Genomic DNA, 18335 nt, shown 5'->3' on the forward strand with positions numbered 1-18335 from the left:
TCCATTCCCTCCCCCGCCTGCACATCTCGGTGCTACTGCGCATCGAGATACGCGTTTCCGTTTTGTACGTACGTACTGTACGCGCTTGCTCCAGTTGTACTGTACCAAGGAAAATGTATGCCGGCTGGCTGGCAAAGAAACAAACGAGGCGCGCACGTATGTGTGTGTAGACGGGTCCAGTCCAGGTCTGCGAGCAGATGCATCAGAGGTCCGGCTTTTTCGTCACCTGCGTGGGGTGGGGTGGGGTGGGATGCCGCCAACGCCTTTTTATCCGTTTTTGAACGCGAGGTCCCCGTTAGCTTGGCGTACGCTTTGCGGCCCGAGCCACGCCCGTCGCTGCCACCATCTCGTATACCGTCGTATTGCACCCAGCGCGACCATGTGTAGTACTACTACGCCGGACGTGCGTGGGCAAACGAAACGTCGATGCCAAATGCCTACACCTCTCCCGTGATGTGTAGTTTTTTTTTTAACTTTCGATCTGTTCATCAACTGTCGGGAGCGCGGGCATGTGGTGAAAGGCAGGGGAGACCATAGTTGTAGGTGCACCTATCAGCCGCAAGACCATAATTTCGGGTTGTCCAAAATTGCGAGCTGAATTTGATCTATCATCTCGTTCAGAACAAGTTTCTCGGGTTCCTCTTGGACTTGATCTGACATTCTGAACAGAGGAAGCGACTCCAAGATCCGATCTGACATGGACCTCGGTTTCTCACACTCCACCACGGCCTGATCTAACATCTGGACCATCGGGTCCAATGAAGGATTCTCACGCTCGTCCTGAGCCGAATTTAACAACGGGTTCAGGTTGAACGGTCGCGTTGATCCTCGGCTTGGTATGACACCCATCCTATCAAGATAAGCTACCCGCGGGAATCCGATGTATACTCCATGCTGCCGAATCTAACGATCGTACCTGGAGCGAAGGATTGGACCTGGCCGAGGCGGCCGACCGAGTTGGCGCCAAGAGCGATCCCGCCCAAGACAAAAAGATCTGCCCCGGCACGGAGGTCATGCCGGCATCGATCTGCTTGTTGATCTTGACCCCCATCGTACAACGACTATCGCTTAGCGAGACCTACATGAGCCACCAATGACGGAGGTAAATCCAGCAGATCTCGAAGCAGGGGATCCCCAGCTAAGCGTCTAAGTAGAGCAGCAACCGCCTTACGGGGGGCCCACGAGGGGGGCAGGCGCGCCCCCTGTCTCGTGCCCCCCTCGGGCACCGTCTCGCGTTGATTCTTCCTCCCATATTCTCCAAATATTCCAAAAATATTCTCCGTCCGTTTTTATCCCGTTTGGGTTCCGTTTGATATGGGGTTTCTGCAAAACATAAAACATGCAACAAACAGGAACTGGCACTGGGCACTGGATCAATATGTTAGTCCCAAAAATAGTATAAAAAGTTGCCAAAAGTATATGAAAGTTGTATAATATTGGCATGGAACAATAAAATAGATACGACGGAGACATATCAGCATCCCCAAGCTTAATTCCTGCTCGTCCTCGAGTAGGTAAATGATAAAAATAGATAATTTTTGATGTGAAATGCTACCTAGCATAATCTTGATCATGTATCTAATCATGGCATGAATATTAAGATACGAGTGATTCAAAGCAATAGTCTATCATTTGACATAAAAACAATAATACTTCAAGCCTAGTAATAAAGCAATCATGTCTTTTCAAAATAACATGGCCAAAGAAAGTTATCCCTACAAAATCATATAGTCTGGCTATGCTCCATCTTCACCACACAAAATATTCAAATCATGCACAACCCCGATGACAAGCCAAGCAATTGTTTCATAGGTTTGACGTTCTCAAACCTTTTCAACTTTCACGCAGTACATGAGCGTGAGCCATGGACATATCACTATAGGTGGAATAGAATGGTGGTTGTGGGGAAGACAAAAAGGAGAAGATAGTCTCACATCAACTAGGCGTATCAACGGGCTATGGAGATGCCCATCAATAGATATCAATGTGAGTGAGTAGGGATTGCCATGCAACGGATGCACTGAAGCTATAAGTGTATGAAAGCTCAAACTGAAAACTAAGTGGGTGTGCATCCAACTTGCTTGCTCATGAAGACCTCGGGCATTTGAGGAAGCCCATTATCGGAATATACAAGCCAAGTTCTATAATGAAAGTTCCCACTAGTATATGAAAGTGATAACTCAAGAGACTCTCTATATGAAGAACATGGTGCTACTCTGAAGCACGAGTGTGGTAAAAGGATAGTAACATTGCCCCTTCTCTCTTTTTCTCTCATTTTTTTCTTTTTTTTTCTTTTTTTGGTGGGCTTCTTTGGCCTCTTTTTTTTAATTGGGGCTTCTTTGGCCTCTTTTATTTTTTTGTAAACTCCGGAGTCTCATCCCGACTTGTGGGGGTATCATAGTCTCCATCATCCTTTCCTCACAGGGGCAATGCTCTAATAATGATGATCATCACACTTTTATTTACTTAGAACTCAATATTACAACTCGATATCTGGAACAAAGATATGACTCTATATGAATGCCTCCGGCGGTGTACCGGGATGTGCAATGATCTAGCGTAGCAAAGATATAAAAAAACGGACAAGCCATGAAAATATCATGCTAGCTATCTTACGATCATGCACCGGCGAAGTTTGCACCAACTCTCGAGGTGAGAAAGGGCAATGCACGGTACCGAAGAGTCTAGCAATGATGGAAGGGCGAGAGTGCGTATAATCCATGGACTCAACATTAGTCATAAAGAACTCACATAATTATTGCAAAAATCTATTAGTCATCGAAACAAAGTACTACGCGCATGCTCCTAGGGGGATAGATTGGTAGGAAAAGACCATCGCTCGTCCCCGACCGCAACTCATAAGGAAGACAATCAATAAATAAATCATGCTCCGTCTTCATCACATAACGGTTCACCATACGTGCATGCTACGGGAATCACAAACTTCAACACAAGTATTTCTACAATCCACAACTACCCACTAGCATGACTCTAATATCACCATCTTTATATCGCAAAACTATTGCAAGGAATCAAACATATCATATTCAGTGATCTACAAGTTTTATGTAGGATTTTATGACTAACCATGTGAATGACCAGTTTCTGTCATCTCTCTAAATAGATATAAATGAAGCAAGAGAGTTTAATTCTTTCTACAAAAGATATGCCCACGCTCTAACAAATATAAGTGAAGCAAAAGAGCATTCTACAAATGATGGAAGTTTGCATTCATGCTATGGTTAGGTTTACCTTAATACTTTTGTTGTAGTTGCGGATGCTTGCAATAGAGGTTAATCATAAGTAGGATGCTTGTTCAAGTAAGAACAACACCCAAGCACCGGTCCACCCACATATCAAATTATCAAAGTACCGAACGCGAATCATATGAACGTGATGAAAACTAGCTTGACGATAATTCCCATGTGTCCTTGGGAGCGTTTTTCTCTATATAAGAGTTTGTCCAGGCTTGTCCTTTGCTACAAAAAGGATTGGGCCACCTTGCTGCACTTTACTTACTTTTGTTATTTGTTGCTCGTTACAAATTATCCTATCACAAAACTATCTGTTACCTATTATTTCAGTGCTTGCGGAGAATACCTTGCTGAAAACCGCTTATCATTTCCTTCTGCTCCTCGTTAGGTTCGACACTCTTACTTATCGAAAGGACTACGATAGATCCCCTATACTTGTGGGTCATCAAGACTCTTTTCTGGCGCCGTTGCCGGGGAGTGAAGCGCCTTTGATAGGTGGAATTTGGTAAGGAAAAATTTATATAGTGTGCTGAAATTTACTATCAATTGTTACTATGGAAAGTAATCCTCCGAGGGGCTTGTTCGGGGTATCTTCACCCCAACCAGTAGAGCAATGAGTTGCTCCTCAACCTACTGAACCTACTGAAAATTAAAATGTCTGCTTTGAGATTCCTTCGGGTATGTTAGAAAAACTGCTAGCTAATCCTTATGCAGGAGATGGAACAATGCATCCTGATGAGCACCTAATATATGTGGATGAAGTTTGTGGATTATTTAAGCTTGCAGGTATACCCGGTGATGTTATTAAGAAGAAAGTCTTCCCTTTATCTTTGAAGGGAGATGCATTGACATGGTATATGCTATGTGATGATACGGGATCATGGAACTACAAACGATTGAAATTGGAATTTCATCAGAAATTTTATCCTATGCATCTTGTTCATCGTGATCGCAATTATATATAATTTTTGGCCTCGCGAAGGAGAAAGCATCGCTCAAGCTTGGGGGAGGCTTAAATCAATGTTATATTCATGCCCCAATCATGAGCTCCCAAGAGAAATAATTATTCAAAGTTTTTATGCTCGGCTTTCTGATAACAATCGCACCATGCTCGATACTTCTTATGCTGGCTCTTTTATGATGAAGACTATTGAATTCAAATGGGATTTATTGGATAGAATTAAACGCAATTCTGAAGATTGGGATCTCCACGAAGGTAAGGAGTCAGGTATGGCACCTAAGTTTGATTGTGTTAAATCTTTGATGGATACCGATGTTTTCCGTAAATTTAGCACTAAATATGGACTTGACTCTGAGATAGTAGCTTCTTTCTGTGAATCTTTTGTTACTTATGTTGATCTCCCTAAGGAGAAGTGGTTTAAATATCATCCTCCCATAGAAGTAAAAGTAGCTGCACCTATTAAAGTTGAAGAAAAGACTATCACTTATAATGATCCTATTGTTCCTACTTCTTATGTTGAGAAACCACCTTTCCCTGTTAGAATAAAGGATCATGCTAAAGCTTCAACTGTGGTCCGTAAAAGCAATATTAGAACTTATACACCTCTTGAGAAAATTAAAGTTGAACCTAATATTGCTATTGTTAAAGATCTCTTGTCTGATAATATTGATGGGCATGTTATTGTTGGGGAACGTAGTAATTTCAAAAAAATTCTACGCACACGCAAGATCATGGTGATGCATAGCAACGAGAGGGGAGAGTGTTGTCCACGTACCCTCGTAGACCGAAAGCGGAAGCGTTAACACAACGCGGTTGATGTAGTCGTACGTCTTCACGATCCGACCGATGAAGTACCGAACGCACGGCACCTCCGAGTTCAGCACACGTTCAGCTCGATGACGTCCCTCGAACTCCGATCCAGCCGAGTGTTGAGGGAGAGTTTCGTCAGCACGACGGCGTGGTGACAATGTTGATGTTCTACCGACGCAGGGCTTCGCCTAAGCACCGCTACGATATTATCGAGGTGTAATATGGTGGAGGGGGGCACCGCACACGGCTAAGAGATCAATGATCAATTGTGTGTCCATGGGGTGCCCCCTGCCCCCGTATATAAAGGAGCAAGGGGGAGGCGGCCGGCCAAGGAGGAGGGCGCGCCAGGGGGGGAGTCCTACTCCCACCGGGAGTAGGACTCCTCCTTTCCTTGTTGGAATAGGAGAAGGGAAGGGAGAAGGAGAAAGAAGGAAGGGGGCGCCCCCTTCCCTAGTCCAATTCGGAGCAGACCATGGGGAGGGGCGCGGCCACCTTTTGAGGCCTTTCTCTCCTTTCCCGTATGGCCCATTAAGGCCCAGTACGAATTCCCGTAACTCTCCGGTACTCCAAAAATACCCGAATCACTCGGAACCTTTCCGAAGTCCGAATATAGTCGTCCAATATATCGATCTTTACGTCTCAGCCATTTCGAGACTCCTCGTCATGTCCCCGATCTCATCCGGGACTCCGAACTCCTTCAGTACATCAAAACACATAAACTCATAATATAACGTTAAGCGTGCGGACCCTACGGGTTCGAGAACTATGTAGACATGACCGAGACACCTCTCCGGTCAATAACCAATAGCGGAACCTGGATGCTCATATTGGCTCCCACATATTCTACGAAGATCTTTATCGGTCAGACCGCATAACAACATACGTTGTTCTCTTTGTCATCGGTATGTTACTTGCCCGAGATTCGATCGTCGGTATCTCAATACCTAGTTCAATCTCGTTACCGGAAAGTCTCTTTACTCGTTCCGTAATACATCATCCTGCAACTAACTCATTAGTTACAATGCTTGCAAGGCTTATAGTGATGTGCATTACCGAGTGGGCCCAGAGTGACAAATCCTAATCTCGAAATACGCCAACCCAACAAGTACCTTTGGAGACACCTGTAGAGCACCTTTATAATCACCCAGTTACGTTGTGACGTTTGGTAGCACACAAAGTGTTCCTCCGGTAAACGGGAGTTGCATAATCTCATAGTCATAGGAACATGTATAAGTCATGAAGAAAGCAATAGCAACATACTAAACGATCGAGTGCTAAGCTAACGGAATGGGTCAAGTCAATCACATCATTCTTCGAATGATGTGATCTCGTTAATCAAATGACAACCCATGTCAATGGCTAGGAAACTTAACCATCTTTGATCAACGAGCTAGTCAAGTAGAGGCATACTAGTGACACTCTGTTTGTCTATGTATTCACACATGTATTATGTTTCCGGTTAATACAATTCTAGCATGAATAGTAAACATTTATCATGATATAAGGAAATAAATAATAACTTTATTATTGCCTCTAGGGCATATTTCCTTCAGTTATTCATTTCTGTGATGAAACTGCTAGAATTGCCAAACCTTGTGCTAAAGATAAACATAGACCTGTGGTAGGCATGCCTGTTATTTCTGTTAAAATAGGAGATCATTGTTATCATGGCTTATGCGATATGGGTGCCAGTGCTAGTGCTATACCTCATGACTTATACAAAGAAATTATGCATGAAATTGCACCTGCTGAGATAGAAGGTATTGATGTTACCATCAAACTTGCCAATAGAGATACTATATTACCCATTGGAATTGTTAGAAATGTTGAAGTCTTGTGTGGGAAAACTAAATATCCTACCGATTTTCTTGTTCTTGGTTCCCCACAAGATAGCTTTTGTCCCATTATATTTGGTAGACCCTTCTTGAACACTGTTAATGCTAGGATAGACTGCAAAAAGGATGTTGTTACTATTGGTCTAGGTGATACGTGTCATGAGTTTAATTTTTCTAAATTTCGTAGACAACACCGTGAAGAGGAATTACCTAGTAAGGATGAAATTATTGGTCTTGCTTCTATTGTCGTGCCTCCTAGTGATCCTTTAAAACAATATTTGGTAGACCATGAAAATGATATGTTTATGAATGAAAGAAGGGAAATAGATGAAGTATTCTTTAAACAGGAACCTATCCTGAAACACAATTTGCCTGTTGAAATCCTAGGGGATCCTCCTCCACCCAAGGGTGATCCCGTGTTTGAGCTTAAACCGTTGCCTGATACTCTTAAATATGCTTATCTTGATGAGAAAAAGATATATCCTGTTATTATTAGTGCCAACCTTTCAGAGCATGAAGAAGAGAGATTATTGAAAACTCTGAAGAAGCACCGTGCTGCTATTGGATATACTCTTGATGATCTTAAGGGCATTAGTCCCAATCTATGTCAACATAAAATAAATTTGGAGGAAGATGCCAAACCAGTTCGTGATCATCAATGACGGCTGAATCCTAAGATGAAGGAAGTGGTAAGAAAATAAATACTAAAGCTCCTTGAGGCAGGTATAATTTATCCCATTGCTGATATCAGTGGGTAAGTCCTGTCCATTGTGTCCCTAAGAAGGGAGGTATTACCATCGTTCCTAATGATAAAGATGAGTTGATCCCGCAAAGAATTATTACAGGTTATAGGATGGTAATTGATTTCCGCAAATTAAATAAGGCTACTAAAAAAGATCATTACCCCTTACCTTTTATCGATCAAATGCTAGAAAGATTATCCAAACATACACAATTTTGCTTTCTAGATGGTTATTCTGGTTTCTCTCAAATACCTGTGTCAGCCAATGATCAATCAAAGACTACTTTTACTTGCCCTTTTGGTACCTTTGCTTATAGACGTATGCCTTTTGGTTTATGTAATGCACCTGCTACCTTTCAAAGATGCATGATGGCTATATTCTCTGACTTTTGTGAAAAGATTTGTGAGGTTTTCATGGACGATTTTTCCGTCTATGGATCCTCTTTTGATGATTGCTTGAGCAACCTTGATCGAGTTTTGCAGAGATGTGAAGAAACTAATCTTGTCCTGAATTGGGAAAAGTGCCACTTTATGGTTAATGAAGGTATCGTCTTGGGGCATAAAGTTTCTGAAAGAGGTATTAAGTCGATAAAGCCAAGGTTGATGCTATTGAAAAGATGCCATGTCCCAAGGACATCAAAGGTATAAGAAGTTTCCTTGGTCACGCCGGATTTTATAGGAGGTTCATTAAGGACTTCTCAAAAATTTCTCGGCCTCTGAGTAATTTATTGCAAAAAGATATACCATTTGTCTTCGATGATGATTGTGTACAAGCATTTGAAATACTTAAGAAAGCATTGATTTCTGCACCTATCGTTCAGCCACCTGATTGGAATTTACCCTTTGAAATTATGTGTGATGCTAGTGATTATGCTGTAGATGCTGTTCTAGGGCAAAGAGTTGATAAGAAATTAAATGTTATTCAATATGCTAGTAAAACTCTAGACAATGCTCAGAGAAATTATGCTACTACTGAAAAAAAATCTTAGCAGTCGTATTTGCTTGTGATAAGTTCAGACCTTATATTGTTGATTCTAAAGTAACCATTCACACGGATCATGCTGCTATTAAATATCTTATGGAAAAGAAGGATGCTAAACCTAGACTTATTAGATGGGTTCTCTTGCTACAAGAATTTGATTTGCATATTGTTGATTGAAAGGGAGCTGAGAACCCCGTTGCAAACAACTTGTCTAGGTTAGAAAATGTTCTTGATGACCCACTACCTATTGATGATAGCTTTCCTGATGAGCAATTAAATGTCATAAATACTTCTCGTGCTGCTCCATGGTATGCTGATTATGCTAATTATATTGTTGCTAAATTTATACCACCTAGTTTCACATACCAGCAAAAGAAAAAGTTTTTCTATGATTTGAGACATTACTTTTGGGATGACCCATATCTTTATAAAGAAGGAGTAGATGGTGTTATTTGACGTTGTGTACCTGAGCATGAACAGGAACAGATCCTACGCAAGTGTCACTCCGAGGCTTACGAAGGACACCACGCTGGAGATAGAACTACACATAAGGTATTGCAATCCGGTTTTTATTGGCCTACTCTCTTCAAGGATGCCCGCAAGTTTGTCTTATCTTGTGATGAATGTCAAAGAATTGGTAATATTAGTAGACGTCAAGAAATGCCTATGAACTATTCACTTGTTATTGAACCATTTGATGTTTGGGGCTTTGATTATATGGGACCTTTTCCTGCCTCTAATGGTTACACACATATTTTAGTTGCTATTGATTACGTTACTAAGTGGGTAGAAGCTATTCCAACTAGTAGTGCTGATCATAACACTTCTATTAAGATGCTTAAAGAAGTTATTTTTCCGAGGTTTGGAGTCCCTAGATATTTAATGACTGATGGTGGTTAACATTTTATTCATGGTGCTTTCCGAAAAATGCTTGCTAAATATGATGTTAATCATAGAATTGCATCTCCTTATCACCCACAGTCTAGTGTTCAAGTAGAATTGAGTAATAGAGAGCTCAAATTAATTTTACAAAAGACTGTTAATAGATCTAGAAAGAACTGGTCCAAGAAACTTCATGATGCATTATGGGCCTATAGAACTGCATATAAAAATCCTATGGGTATGTCTCCGTATAAAATGGTTTATGGAAAAGCTTGTCACTTACCTCTCGAACTAGAACATAAGGCATATTGGGCTATTAAAGAGCTCAATTATGATTTCAAACTTCCCGGTGAGAAGAGGTTATTTGACATTAGCTCACTTGATGAATGGAGAGCCCAAGCCTATGAAAATGCCTAGTTGTTTAAAGAAAAAGTTAAAAGATGGCATGACAAAAGAATACAAAAGCATGAGTTTAATGTATGTGATTACGTATTACTATACAACTCTCGTTTAAGATTTTTTGCAGGAAAACTTCTCTCTAAATGGGAAGGTCCTTACATTATCGAGGAGGTCTATTGTTCCGGTGCCATAAAAATCAACAACTTCGAAGGCACAAATCCAAAGGTGGTGAACGGTCAAAGAATCAAACATTATATCTCAGGTAATCCTATAAATGTTGAAACCAATGTTATTGAAACCGTAACCCCGGAGGAATACATAAGGGACAATTTTCGGAACGTTTCAGACTCCGAAAAGGAATAGGTATGTTGTACGGTAAGTAAACCGACTCCAAAACAGTTCTAATGGCAATATTTCTCCGTTTTGGAATATTTAGAAAAATACAAAAATAAGAGGCAGTCCGGGAAGGACACAAGGCCTCCACGAGGGTGGAGGGCGCGCCCTACCCCCCTGGGCGCGCCCCCTACCTCGTGGGCACCTCGTGCGCTCTCCGGACTCCGTTTTCTTGCACGATACGTATTTTGGTCGGTAAAAATTCATTATATAATCTCCCGAAGGTTTTGACTACTGTATCACGCAAATATCCTCTGTTCTTGTTTCGAGCTATTTTTCTAATAGATCTAGCTCATCATGACGTCTCCAAGTGCCCCCAAGGACAAGTTCTTCGAGAAGGTCATCAACCCCTACCTCGCGGAGGTGCTGCAACACCCTCAAACCATTGAGATGCGTGAGGGGGTGCTGCACATCCGCGATGTTGAGGGACCACGGAGGACCGGAAGCGTGGAGACAAGGCTTGAAGCAATAGAGCAACAAGTTTTCAAGTGCCAGGAGATGGTGGAGCGTGGACTTGACTCCAATCACATAATGATCACGGAGTTCACCAACAACCACAAGCTGGATGCCAAGGACATTGGGGAGGCCATCTTCAAGCTCCACGAGAAAATCGAGCACCTCCAAGCCCAAATCTATGACCTGCAAAACCAAAATTGTGAGTATGAATATAGATTCAAGAGGATGAGTTTGGCTGCAGATTTAAGGATCCCGGAGACTCAATCATCCTTCTATGATGGTGAGCCTATGCCTTGGAAGATGGAGGACAAGCCTACATCATCAACAATCCCTTCACCAGCAAAGGAGACATAATCACATGGGTATGGGCACTCCCCTTGGCAACTGCCAAGCTTGGGGGAGGTGCCCCGGTATCGTATCACCATCACATCTCCTATCTTTACCGTTTTTCTTAGTTCGATCGTATTAGTAGTATCTTGATCTAGTAGAATAAAGTTCTGGTATGATCTAGTTTTGAGTTTTGCTTTATGATCTCTCTTTGTAATCGAGTCCGTGAGCTATATATAATAAAGATTAGTGTTGAGTCAAGGGCTTGATTATCTCGCTAAGATCTTGAGTGAATAAAAGAAAAGAGAAAGAATAAAAAGAAATAAAGAGATCACATTGATCTTATTGAGAGTAATGACTTCACATAGAAAGAGTATGATGATTAAAAATTGTTGAGAGTTGACAAACATAGCTTTGGTCATCGTTGCAATTAATAGGAAGTAATAAAGAAAGAGAGGTTTCACATATAAATATACTATCTTGGACATCTTTTATGATTGGGAGCACTCATTAAAATATGGCATGCTAAAGAGTTGATGTTGGACAAGGAAGACAACGTAATGGGTTATGTTTTCTTGTATGTGAGATAAACTATATTGTCATGGATCATCCAACATGTTGAGCTTGCCCTTCCCCTCATGCTAGCCAAATTCTTTGCACCAAGTAGAGATACTACTTGTGCCTCCAAAAACCCTTAAACCAGTTTTGCCATGAGAGTCCCCCATATCTACCTATGGATGGAGTAAGATCCTTCAAGTAAGTTGTCATCGGTGCAAGCAATAAAAATTGCTCTCTAAATATGTATGATTGATTGGTGTGGAGGAAATAAGCTTTATACGATCTTGTGATGTGGAAGAAATAAAAGCGACGGACTACATAATAAAGGTTCATATCACAAGTGGAAATATAAAGTGACGTTCTTTCGCATTAAGATTTTGTGCATCCAACCCCGAAAGCACATGGCAACCTCTGCTTCCCTCTGCGAAGGGCCTATCTTTTATTATTATCTTCTACCTTATGCAAGAGTCATGGTGATCTTCACCTTTCCTTTTTATATTTTATCCTTTGGCAAGCACAGGATGTTGGAAAGATCCTGATAGATATATCTAATTGGATGTGGGTTAGCATGAACTATTATTGTTGACATTACCCTTGAGGTAAAAGGTTGGGAGGCGAAACTATAAGCCCCTATCTTTCTCTGTGTCCGATTAAAACTCCGTAACCACAAGTATTGCGTGAGTGTTAGCAATTATGAAAGACTAAATGATAGTTGAGTATGCGGACTTGCTAGAAAGCTCTGACATAGACTCTTTATGATGTTATGATAAATTGCAATTGCTTCAATGACTGAGATTATAGTTTGTTAGTTCTCAATAAAGTTTCTGATTCATACTTTGCATTGTGAATAGATTATTACTTGAGAATAAGAAATCATATGACAATATCCATATATGTTGTTGTTATGAGAATAATCATGATGCCCTCATGTCCGTATTTTATTTTATCGACACCTCTACCTCTAAACATGTGGACATATTTATCGTTATCGGCTTCCGCTTGAGGACAAGCGAGGTCTAAGCTTGGGGGAGTTGATACGTCCATTTTGCATCATGCTTTTATATCGATGTTTATTGCATTATGGGCTGTTATTATACATTATGTCACAATACTTATGCCTATTCTCTCTTATTTTACAAGGTTTACATAAGGAGGGAGAATGCCGGCAGCTGGAATTCTGGGCTGGAAAAGGAGCAAATATTAGAGACCTATTCTGCACAACTCCAAAAGTCCTGAAACTCCACGAAAGTTATTTTTGGAAATAATAAAAAATATTGAGCGGAAGAAATACATCAGGGGGGCCTCCACCTGTCCACGAGGGTGGGGGGCGCGCCCCCCTGCCTCGTGGGCCCCCTGTTGGCCCTCCGGTGCCCATCTTCTGCTATATGAAGTCTTTCGTCCGAAGAAAAATCATAAGCAAGCTTTCGGGACGAGACTCCGCCGCCACGAGGCGGAACCTTGGCGGAACCAATCTAGGGCTCCGGCAGAGCTGTTCTGCCGGGGACACTTCCCTCCGGGAGGGGGAAATCATCGCCATCGTCATCACCAACGCTCCTCTCATCGGGAGAGGGCAATCTCCATCAACATCTTCACCAGCACCATCTCCTCTCAAACCCTAGTTCATCTCTTGTATCCAATTCTTGTCTCATAGTCCGGGATTGGTACCTGTAGGTTGCTAGTAGTGTTGATTACTCCTTGTAGTTGATGCTAGTTGGTTTATTTGGTGGAAGCTCATATGTTCAGATCCTATATGCATATTAATACTCCTCTGATTATGAACATGAATATGCTTTGTGAGTAGTTACGTTTGTTCCTGAGGACATGGGAGAAGTCTTGCTATTAGTAGTCATGTGAATTTGGTATTCGTTCGATATTTTGATGAGATGTATGTTGTCTATCCTCTAGTGGTGTTATGTGAACGTCGACTACATGACACTTCACCATTATTTGGGCCTAGAGGAAGGCATTGGGAAGTAATAAGTAGATGATGGGTTGCTAGAGTGACAGAAGCTTAAACCCTAGTTTATGCGTTGCTTCGTAAGGGGCTGATTTGGATCCATCTGTTTCATGCTATGGTTAGGTTTACCTTAATACTTTTGTTGTAGTTGCAGATGCTTGCAATAGAGGTTAATCATAAGTGGGATGCTTGTTCAAGTAAGAACAACACCCAAGCACCGGTCCACCCACATATCAAATTATCAAAGTACCGAACGCGAATCATATGAACGTGATGAAAACTAGCTTGACGATAATTCCCATGTGTCCTCGGGAGCGCTTTTCTCTATATAAGAGTTTGTCCAGGCTTGTCCTTTGCTACAAAAAGGATTGGGCCACCTTGCTGCACTTTACTTACTTTTGTTATTTGTTGCTCGTTACGAATTATCCTATCACAAAACTATCTGTTACCTATTATTTCAGTGCTTGCGGAGAATACCTTGCTGAAAACCGCTTATCATTTCCTTCTGCTCCTCGTTGGGTTCGACACTCTTACTTATCGAAAGGACTACGATAGATCCCCTATACTTGTGGGTCATCAACAGACAACCCTGAGACCTTACAAAGGCCCAGCTTTGGCCCAACTAGCAGCTCCCGATCGACGGAGCCACTAGTAGATGCTCCGCCCAGGACATCGGCAGAACCGCGCCAACCCGCCTGCGCCGAGGAAAGGGGAGAAGGAGGAGCAGACACATCCCGACTGGCACACCCATGTGCCGGTGACAGGTGACGGAACACATCGAGGCCACACATTCCTCCTATCGAGCTCCCCATCAAGCACATCCTCGTGTCGCCTGGTACATGCATACCAAACAGGGTAGTGTAGCACTTTCGCAGAAGTATCCCAACGAGTAATCATCCCAACAAAGAGCGGAGGGGAGTATTTGTGGAGGCGTTCCTGTCACACACAAGGTGGCATAGTTCTTGTGTGACGTACTGCTTGAACTTCTGCAAATACTATTACTGTCATGGGTGGACGATAAACTAAATATGCTAGTAACAAGAGGAAAGATGTCTACTAAGTAACTAATAAAATTAAATAACAAGAGCTTAAAATGTAAATGATGTTTCCTACAATTAAGAGATTAGGTGCGGAGAGATTTCAATTGATGGTAAGAATATATGAATTGTGCCAGTGTGACGGTAATACCAGTTACCTTGTATTGTACTCATAGTATTTGATATAAACTTTATGTAGACGGTTCTCCTTAGAGTCATGAAACTCCTCCACTAGGGGCTACATTTCATTCTATGGTCATGCTTCTCCGTTGTCACAGAGTGGTCGTTTCCACAATTAAGGTCATAAGACTGGAACCAAGCATTAAGTTCAATGGATCGCCGTTATCTCATATCGCTTCGGTTCTCATAGATATCTCCAGCTGTCACGTCAAAAGGTGATAAAGTTTCTAAACAATATGTGTCACCTATGTAGGTCTTGAGATCATGTTGCATGGGCCCTTAAATTGGACAACATGCACAAAGTTCACCACAGTATAACAACATACTAAATAGGTCATACTACTACAAATTCAAATGACGACATATAGGATAAGCACATATCAATCTTACCACTCACCTACATCTCCCACACCTAGGGGGATTACTCACACATCATAAGAGGGGAATCAATCACAACACAGAGAAAAACCATGATAGCCATATCGATAATATTGAGGTCTTCCATAGTGCCCATACCCATGTGATTAGCATTACAAATATCCGAAGAATAACAAAAATCCAATGAAACCAAATGGAAATCACTATGAAAAACATCGCAAATTCTCGGGCCATCATCGCCACACCATGGCAGCCGCCCGCGAGGCCACCAGAAATCGCATGCCCACTGAAGACAAACACACCGACCGGGTAAATAGATCCGGGTAAACAAATTACTGTTGGGGAATTGATAGAAAAGCAAATAATCATGATGATATCTAAGGCAATGATCATGTATATAGGCAACACGTCTGAGAAAAGTAGACCGAAACGATTATGCATCTACTACTGTTACTGCACCCATCGACCGCTATCCAGCATGCATCTAGAGTATTAAGTTCATAAAGAACGGAGTAACGCCTTAAGCAAGATGACATGACGTAGATAAAGTAAACTCGCGCATTAATAAACCCCATCTTTTTATCCTTAACGGCAATAATACAAATACGTGTCATGTCCATTTCTGTCACTGGGATTGAGCACCGCAAAATTGAACCCATCACAAAGCACCTCTCCTATTACAACAAAAATCAATCGAGTTGGCCAAACCAAATCAATACATTGGAGAGAAACAAAATGCTATAACAGTCATGCACAAAAGAGTTTGGAAAAGACTCAAATAATATTCATGGATAATCTGATCATAACCTTACAATTCATCGGATCCCAACAAACACACCGCAAAAAGTGATTACATCAAATAGAACATCAAGGAGAACATTGTATTGAAGATCAAAGAGAGAGAGAGAAAGCCATCTAGCTACTACCTATGGACCCATAGGTCTGTGGTAAACTACTCACACATCATCGGAAGGGCAGCAAGGTTGATGTAGAGCCCCTCCGTGATTGATTCTCCCTCCGGCAGAGTGTAGGGGAACGCAGCAGAAAACAAAAAATTTCCGACCTACGCACCAGCCCAGGACCACTATGGAGACTGCATACATGGTTTGATCTTTTTCGTTACCGACTCGTAGCGCAGCGGGAAGTAGAGTCGATGACGATCGGCGGTGCAGATCCCCGCAACTAGGATTTACAACCTCCCAACCGCGAGGATGTATACCCTCATCTGCTCCTCAGACAGCCCTCCGGGAGGCGGTCGAACAGCCCCCCGGACGGTGTCGCGGACAGCCCTTCGGGAGGACCTTCGAAACTCGAACGGTCACTCGGACAGCCCTTCGGGAGGACCTTCGAAACTCGGACGGTCACACGGACAGCCCTTCGGGAGGCACTCACGAACTAAGACCGAAACTACGATCTCTTTACAGAGTTGCACACATACGGTGTCATCTATCCGGCAGGGCTTCGCCGTCCAGAACTAGTTCCTGCCGGAACCCAGACAGCCTTATGGCTCTACGAAACTCTTTTCGTGGGAGGGAGAGAAGAAGCCAGATAATGCATGGCATGTGTATGAGAGCAAGGGATGAGTGTGGAGGGCTTCCCCTCCACCTCTATTATAGGAAATCCCAAGGGGGTAGGGTAGTTTCACAAAAAACCCAAAATGCACATGAATGAAGTCCTTCCACAAGGACCTAGGAGTGAAACCAAGGAACTAGAGGGTCCCCAAGGGGGGATACCCCATGTGGCCGGCCACACCCCCATGAGGGGCCCCAAAAATGGCTCCTATCCATCCATGTCATCCCCAAGATCTTTTGGAGCAAAGCCCCAAAAGGTGGCTTTCCATAAAGTAACCATAAAGCTGATTTTCACTATTCACGACGACATTTTTCAGCGTCTGATCGAACTGAAAATATTTATGTGGGCTAAGAACATTTCCAGTACCCACTAAAATGATTTTCAACGTGTTCCGAAACAATTCCGGTTTTAGTGATTTTCATCTGCGAAACGCATCTGAAGTGGCTCCGGCAGCTCCGGAACATTTCCGGTTTTTATCTCAGAAAATTCCAAAAAGCTTCCAGAATGATTCTGGCATCCTCCAAGAATTATCAGGCATGTGCCGAAACCAATTTGACTTAATGGTGTATCCCGAAACAACTTTTCGGTATCATCGAAACTTATCCGATGACCTCTCTCTGCGGTACGATTCCGCTGTCCGAAACTTTTCGGTGTCCGAAACTTTTTCGGTGATTTTCTCTCAGACTCCCTGTCTAGTATTCAGCAGATAGATGACCCTTAAGCGTGTGACCCTATAGGTTCGGTGAAGTATAGACATGACCCGGAACCCCTTCCGATCAATGATCAACATCGGAGCCGTGGACACCCATATTGACCTCTATACCCACACGAATAAATATTCAAGTGAACCTCCAGTTGCCGTGTGCTATTACTGTTGCTTCGCGATATGTTACAAATACCCGAGGTGAGACATGTTGGCATTCCTGTGGATCAACAACTTGTCCACTATGCTAGTTACCTCGTTACCGGTATTGTTCTCTTTTCTCGTTATCGTGTTCCGGCATCCCCGTGATCAAATCACAAAGTGTCTGGCCAGACGATGATGGATACCGTAACACCGAGAGGGCCCAGAGATATCTCTCCATCGTCGGAGGAGCAAATCCCAATCTTGAGCTATCAAGTCACTTGACACACTTTTCCATGAACCCGTAAGCCGTCGTAATAGCCACCCATTTACAGATGACGTTTAACAAACCCCAAAGTTCATGAAGCAAGCATGAAGAAACTCGATACTCTCATGGTCTAAGGAATCATGCAAACGTTAACCATCTCTGTGTTATGTACCAATAAACTTGTGACGAATGAATCTCATAGCATAACATCAATCCGGGTCGATTCAACACAAATGTTCTCTTAACATTGTGTCCTCAAGGTTGCTGACATAGACATGCCCATGATCAGGAAAACATAACCATCATGCAACACTTGAGCTAGTCTTAGAGGCCAGACTAGGAATACATTTTACCGTTTATTATTCCACACGTGCATATGAGTCTTCCTCCGAGCCTCGTGGTTATTGCAGACTCGAGAACCATAGCAGTTATAGCATGGAACATAAACATAATTATGAAATCGGAGATAAATAATATCATTTATTATTGCCTCTAGGGCA

This window comes from Triticum aestivum, chromosome 7D (genome assembly GCF_018294505.1).
Source record: "Triticum aestivum cultivar Chinese Spring chromosome 7D, IWGSC CS RefSeq v2.1, whole genome shotgun sequence".
Classification (NCBI taxonomy): Eukaryota; Viridiplantae; Streptophyta; class Magnoliopsida; order Poales; family Poaceae; genus Triticum; species Triticum aestivum.